This window comes from Pantherophis guttatus, chromosome 2, assembly GCF_059756535.1.
Source record: "Pantherophis guttatus breed Tessera chromosome 2, ASM5975653v1, whole genome shotgun sequence".
NCBI classification, from domain to species: Eukaryota; Metazoa; Chordata; class Lepidosauria; order Squamata; family Colubridae; genus Pantherophis; species Pantherophis guttatus.
Genome location: NC_142064.1, coordinates 216,314,137 through 216,320,239, shown reverse-complemented (window position 1 = coordinate 216,320,239; position 6,103 = coordinate 216,314,137). Strand labels below are relative to the sequence as shown.

At 36.9% G+C, this 6,103-nt stretch overlaps 1 long non-coding RNA gene across 1 annotated transcript; it reads right to left on the bottom strand.

Moving 5' to 3' along the window:
- Positions 1–523: 523 nt before the first annotated feature.
- LOC148115519 (uncharacterized) lies at positions 524–2,924 on the bottom strand. Its single transcript, XR_015732652.1, has 2 exons — positions 2,822–2,924; positions 524–1,417 (listed from the first exon to the last, which is right to left on the bottom strand). It is a non-coding gene; the product is annotated as an uncharacterized LOC148115519 (long non-coding RNA).
- Between the last annotated feature and the right edge of the window lie 3,179 nt (positions 2,925–6,103).

Here is a 6,103-nt window from a genome sequence, read left to right as displayed (position 1 = left end):
CTGCAAAATCCTCATTTCCTCCTGATCAGCTGGGACTTGGGTGACAGAGAATAGATGGGGTTGGGGCCAGTCAGAATTTTTACTACCGGTTCTCTAGACTATTAAAAATTTCCACTACCGATTCTCTAGAACTGTTCAGAACCTGCCAAAACCCACTTCTGCTGTGGATATAGGTGCAGTTCTGCTAGTTTGCAGAACATACCAAAAATACATGGGACTACTGTAATTCAAATCTATCAGATTTGAAATCTGTTTTATGAGTGAATATTTCAGCTTTTAAGACAATTAAATATTTAGTGAATTCATGCTCCTTTGCAAAATCTATGAAAAATGCTGCCTAATATTTTAAAACGAAAATGGAATCAATATTTAATTGGCTGATAAACACATCTCTTTAATGCATCTGAAAGCAGGTAAAGCTGGTTTGTTCTACAGGGAAAAACACAGCAATCTTTTATTTGTGTTCAAATAAATGTTTGTGTTTAGATTTTTAAGAGAAAATCAAACATCATTCACCAGAATATTGAGGTAGACCACTTTAATTCTACATTTAAAAATAGCATCAAATTGACACCTGCTCTTTAGCAAATTCCCCAAATAGTAAAACAAATCAAAATAAAACATTTTATCTATAGTTATATGTACACCTATCTATATAAAATTGTTTAAGTAGAATATATAGATTTATTACTATGGGTTACTTAGTACATAGACCTACCGTGTTTCCCCGAAAATAAGACCCTGTCTTATATTTTTTTGAACCCAGAAATAAACTCTTGGCCTTATTTTCCAGGGAGGTCTTATTATTTTGGGGTGTGTGGAGCAAGACGGGGCTCCTTTTGCCGTCTTACCTGATTTCCACCTCTGTCTCCCTAACCTTAACCCAAGGAAATGGCGGGGACTGGCTTTGCATATGCTTAAATATTTTTGGGGAGGGCTTATTTTTGGGGCGGGCTTATTTTAGCGCATGCACTCAAAAGCCCAATTGGGCTTATTATCCGGGGAGGTCTTATTTTTGGGGAAACAGGGTATTATAACTAAAATATTTAATATGCTTTCACATTCAATGTCCTAACAATAACCATTCTTCCAATAAAAGAAAATATATACAGCTCAGGGTTGAACTATGGAATCCTAGATGCTATCTTGAACTTGTTTGCTTGTTTGCAGAACAATTCAGCACCCCACAAGGTAATATAATTGTAGTGAGTGTGGGATTTTCCCTGTTTATATGGGGTTGCTTGCACATTTTTCTCCTTGATTAGGTTATTGTTTTGGTCTTGCTCGTTTGTCTGATGTCAAGAAGGAGGGAGGCATTGTTTGAAATCAATGGGGACATGATATTTGCACAGATCTGTTCTGGGTGATGCTCCAAATTGTAAGGTCCCTGCCATCTTGGAAAAATAATGTTTTTCATCTGAAAAGGAGAAACTGAAAATGAACGTTTTATTTATTTAGTTAGTTAGTTTGTCAAACATGTACGAGATAACAGGAATAAGTATAAACATGGATATGAATATAGGAAATGGATACAAATAAATGGGGACAGTAAGACAGGGATGGAAGGCACGCTGGTGCGCTTATGCACACCCCTTACAGACCTCTTAGGAATGGGGAATAGAAGCAGTCTGCTGATTTCTCAGTGGTAAAGGGTACATGTAAAGGGTAAAATAAAAAAGTTCACTGCTGTTCAGAACAGGTCCTGGTCCAGCTAATTTAAGTAAGAGAGGTTAACTGTGACTGAATATTAAAGGAGTTTTTGTTCTTTTTCAACCCAATGGAATGTTAAGAAGAAATGATGTAACCGGCCTTAGGATCTAGGGAAGAATTGGCTTTCCAAAAATGGAAGTCTTAAGGGATAGCTCTCAACTAGATAAATTCTGGATTTCCTGCACTAATTAGGGGACTAAATTGAAGATATACTTGGTCCTCTGCACTTCTATCATATCCAGATCTGCTGCTTCTTTTCTGATGATTTATTCAGTGAAGATGGAAAGCCACAAAAATAAAATTTAGGAAGCTTTTCATTGTGTAATTTATTCTGCTCTGATCTCCTTTATATAGTCCAAGAAAGAGATCTAATAATACTAAACTGCAGAGAATAACAGAAAAAGACAGTTGGAAAGGACCTTGGAGATCTTCTAATCCAACCTCCTCTTCAAGTAGGAAATCCTATACCATTTCAGACAAGTGGTTGTTCAAAAACATCCAATATTGGAGCACCCACTACTTATGGAGGCAAGTCACTCCACTGATTAATTGTACTGTCAGGAAATTTATCCTTAGTTCTCTCCTTGGTTAGTTTCCATCCATTACTTCTTGTTCTGCCTTCAGGTATTATGGAGAATAGATTGACCCCCTTTTCTTTGCAGCAGCCACTTAGATATTGAAACACTGTTATCATTCACCCCCAGTCCTTTTCATTAAACTTGATATACTCAATTCCTGCAACCATTCTTTGTATGCTTTAGCCTCCAGTTCCTTAATCATCTTTGTTGCTCTTCTCTGCACTCTTTCTAGAGCCTCAACGTCTTTTTTTATATCATGGCAACCATATTCTGATCTTACCACGGAATTATAAAGGAGTACTAACACTTCATGTGATCTTGATCCTATCCCTATGCAATCTAGGACTGTGTTAACTTTTTTTTTTACAGGCAGATAAATTCATTACATACAGTGCACAGTTGCTGATACAGCTGATCAAATTATGCACGCTTGGAAGAGAACCTTAAGCTTTTCCTCCACCCTACAATTAAAGTAATTCCTTATGACAATGATGCCATAACAGAAACTTTTTGTATCTTTCTTCATGACTTACAGTTCTGTGAAATCATAGGAAGGTGTGTTGATTCACCAAGAACGGGAATTTAGGTAGATTTCTTCTATGTTCTTAATAGAGCAGAAATGCTTCTCAGCTTTAACTTTAAGGAGAATTAAAACAATAAATTAAATATAACACATACCGGTATATCTTATTATTTCATATTGGATGGATATTTGATAAAAGTGACTTCAGAAAATTTAAATGCCAAACAATTTTGTTATTTATTTCAACTCTCACTTTCCCTGGTACCTGCTAGGTTTCCAATCTTAACTATATGGACTACAATGCCAATAGCTGGATATGCTGGCGACATGTAGAGCAAAACCTTAAAACAAAAAATATATTTGTCAACAGAAGTTGTAATTTCCTTGTTTTCTCAAAAGCTGTTATCACTGTTCCTCTGTCCTGTTCTTTTCTTAGACCCGGTATTCAATTTTCCAACTCAGAAGAAAATATTTCAAAAAACATATGAGCCCATAAAGCAAGGAGTAGGAAGTGGAAAGTAATCAAGTTACTATACCAAACTTTAGCTCCAGCCAAATGCCCCTTTTTATTGACTAAATTCTTTTCCATTCACTGGATGGCAGCAAAGGGCAATTTAGAAATTTAATTTAGTGATAGGAGCTAATATCCGAATTTTAAAAGAGAGAGGAGATTGTTAGGTTTCAGTATAGTCACTCCAGGAATGTTGGCAATAATAGATATACTGCTATGCTATGCTACATTATTATAGTAGAGATATGAATTTTGGGAGCAATTTATAAGTAGGTTAATAGTGAAACAGCTAGGATTACGAGACTAGAGGTTATAGTCTCTGAAAAATAATGTAAAACCATGTTCTTCAAGCTTGTCAGCCTTACTGGGTAGATCAGATAGGGAACATGACCAGATGAGCTAATTCTACTTCATTATAAGGTTAGGTTAACAGAATCTTGCAAGTGTGAAAGTACTTCTGGACCCCTTTACAGCTCTATAAAAGTAGGGATGATCTCTTCTGAGCCTTTGCCCTGCCTACATTCCTGCTGTGGGCTAAACTTTTATCTGCCTTTTATCTGACTGTTCCCTTGCCTGGGTCTGATTGCTCTGTCTCCCAAACTCACTCCCACATACCATTACATCAGCTGGGTTGAATCAGATTTGACAAATGTTAGAAATATAGAAAAGAGATTGATGACTGGCTTTCTCTCACACAAGTACAAGCTACTGACAAATTTCTCAAGAATAGGAACACACAGTGTTGTTATTTCAGCCCATGTGGAAGGCAATTTGCACCACTCTTTTTCTGCTACACATCACAGGTGGCATTTTCTGACCCATGCTGGTTCAAGTACTTACTGGACTTAATGTCACTGGAGGCAAATACCTCCACTCTAATTAGCTACTGCCTGCTAGGGGAGAACTTCCTCCCTCTGGGCATTGATTATTGCCTTATACTATACAGCTGTATTTTTTTTTTACAAGTCCACCAGTGGAAGTATGAGCGCCTCTTTTTTAACAAGTTCATTGTCCTGTCCCAGCACCAACACACATATACACACATCCCTACAGTTTGAAAAGATATAGACTATAATTACTCTATAATAGATTAATTATAGCAGTGGCAGGCAGGGTGTGCACACAGTTGTATAGACAGTCTCAAGCAAATTCCCAGTAGGCAATTTCAAAGCAGTGGCAGAAGTGACATTGGTATTTAGCAGCAGCCCTGGTCCAAAAGAACAGTGTTTCCACAAGCAGGAATTCAGACAGGGTAGTTGTTCCCAATGCGGAATTACTTGTTAGCAGTGGTTAGTTAATTTAGTTTATTATTATTATTTATTATGATTAGCCCATAGGCCATATCAAAATATAGAGTTCAAAAAACAAATGATTAATAAAATCCTAATAAAAACAATTTAAAATGAAATTGGAGTAAAATATTCCAGCTGGGTGGAAGATGGCAAAAGTTGTCCCCATATACAAAAAAGAGAATAAAATGGATACTAGCAATTGTAGGCCTATCAGTCTGATTGACATTGCAGCAAAATGTATGCTAGGTTCCTTTTGTTAGCAGCGGTTCTAAAATAGAGTCCCCACTTGTTGCAAGTGATTGCTGGTGAGAACCCCTTGCTTGCAAGGCTTCCTTTGTGCTGCTCTTCACTCAGCCCTACGTGCCTTAGAACTGGAAAAAGTCCTGGATCAGATCCCTCATCTGCTGCTGCTTCCAGTGCTCCACACGTTCTGCAGCAAAATCAGGCAAATGAGGTACGGTAAGTAGCTGAAGAGTGCAATAATTGCAGGAAAAGCATAAGACTCGTACATTGTGTTTAGCTGTTGCTTTCAGCTCCTTGTGATGCCTAAATCTAGCCAAGTGTGGATTATTTAATAAATATTGAGTTTAATAAAAATATTATATTTAATAAATATAAATATAGAAAACATTTGTTTAATATAATGTGTGAACCGAGCCTAAAGCTTCTGGTACAAATGAAGCTATTATACAAAAAAATAAGTATTAACAGCCTCAGTAGTTTTACTTACTTGACTTTACTAAGACTTTATTAAGAAATTCCCTTTTTCTATAATTCCACTGCAAAGGGGGATGTGCTGGCATCACACTTCATGCTAAGACACACATTTTAAATATATGTTGATGAAGACCAAGCTTGTACTACTGCAATTCTTTGCATACTTAAGAATAACTAAACCTCAAGTCTATTAATGAAGGTCAAATAGCCTGTTGATGCTATTTTTAGAGTAAGCTCAGGACTGCCCTGATAATGATCTTGCTTGAATCAGGCTAATCACATTTTCCATTTACCAAAAGATGATTCACTGAAACAAATGGATATATCATGCACAAATTATATCAGTGTTCAAGCACTGACTTTCCTCAAACATTCTTATTCAACCAGGCTTAACTAAAAGCTTTCTTGGAGTGGTCATCCATATAGAGATAGTCATCAATTTATGACCACAATTTTTTTAAAAATCTGAGAATGCAGATTTTGAAGGGGGGAATTTGCCTACAGATTAATACCTTACATAATTTTTGGTAAGGCATGATGCACTTCAGAGAGCGCAACTATGGCAAAGGCTAAAGAACCCGTGAGCAATCCATTTCTTCAGAACCTCTTCAGACAAGGAGAGAGCAGAAAATCACCCACATATCTATATGGCTACTTCTCATGAGAAGAAGGCAGGACAATAATCCCCCTCCAGGGCTGAGTGCCAGGAGACAAAATCATCAAAGTCATAGCTGCAATGGAGCCTTTCAAAGGACACTAAATGCACTAACCT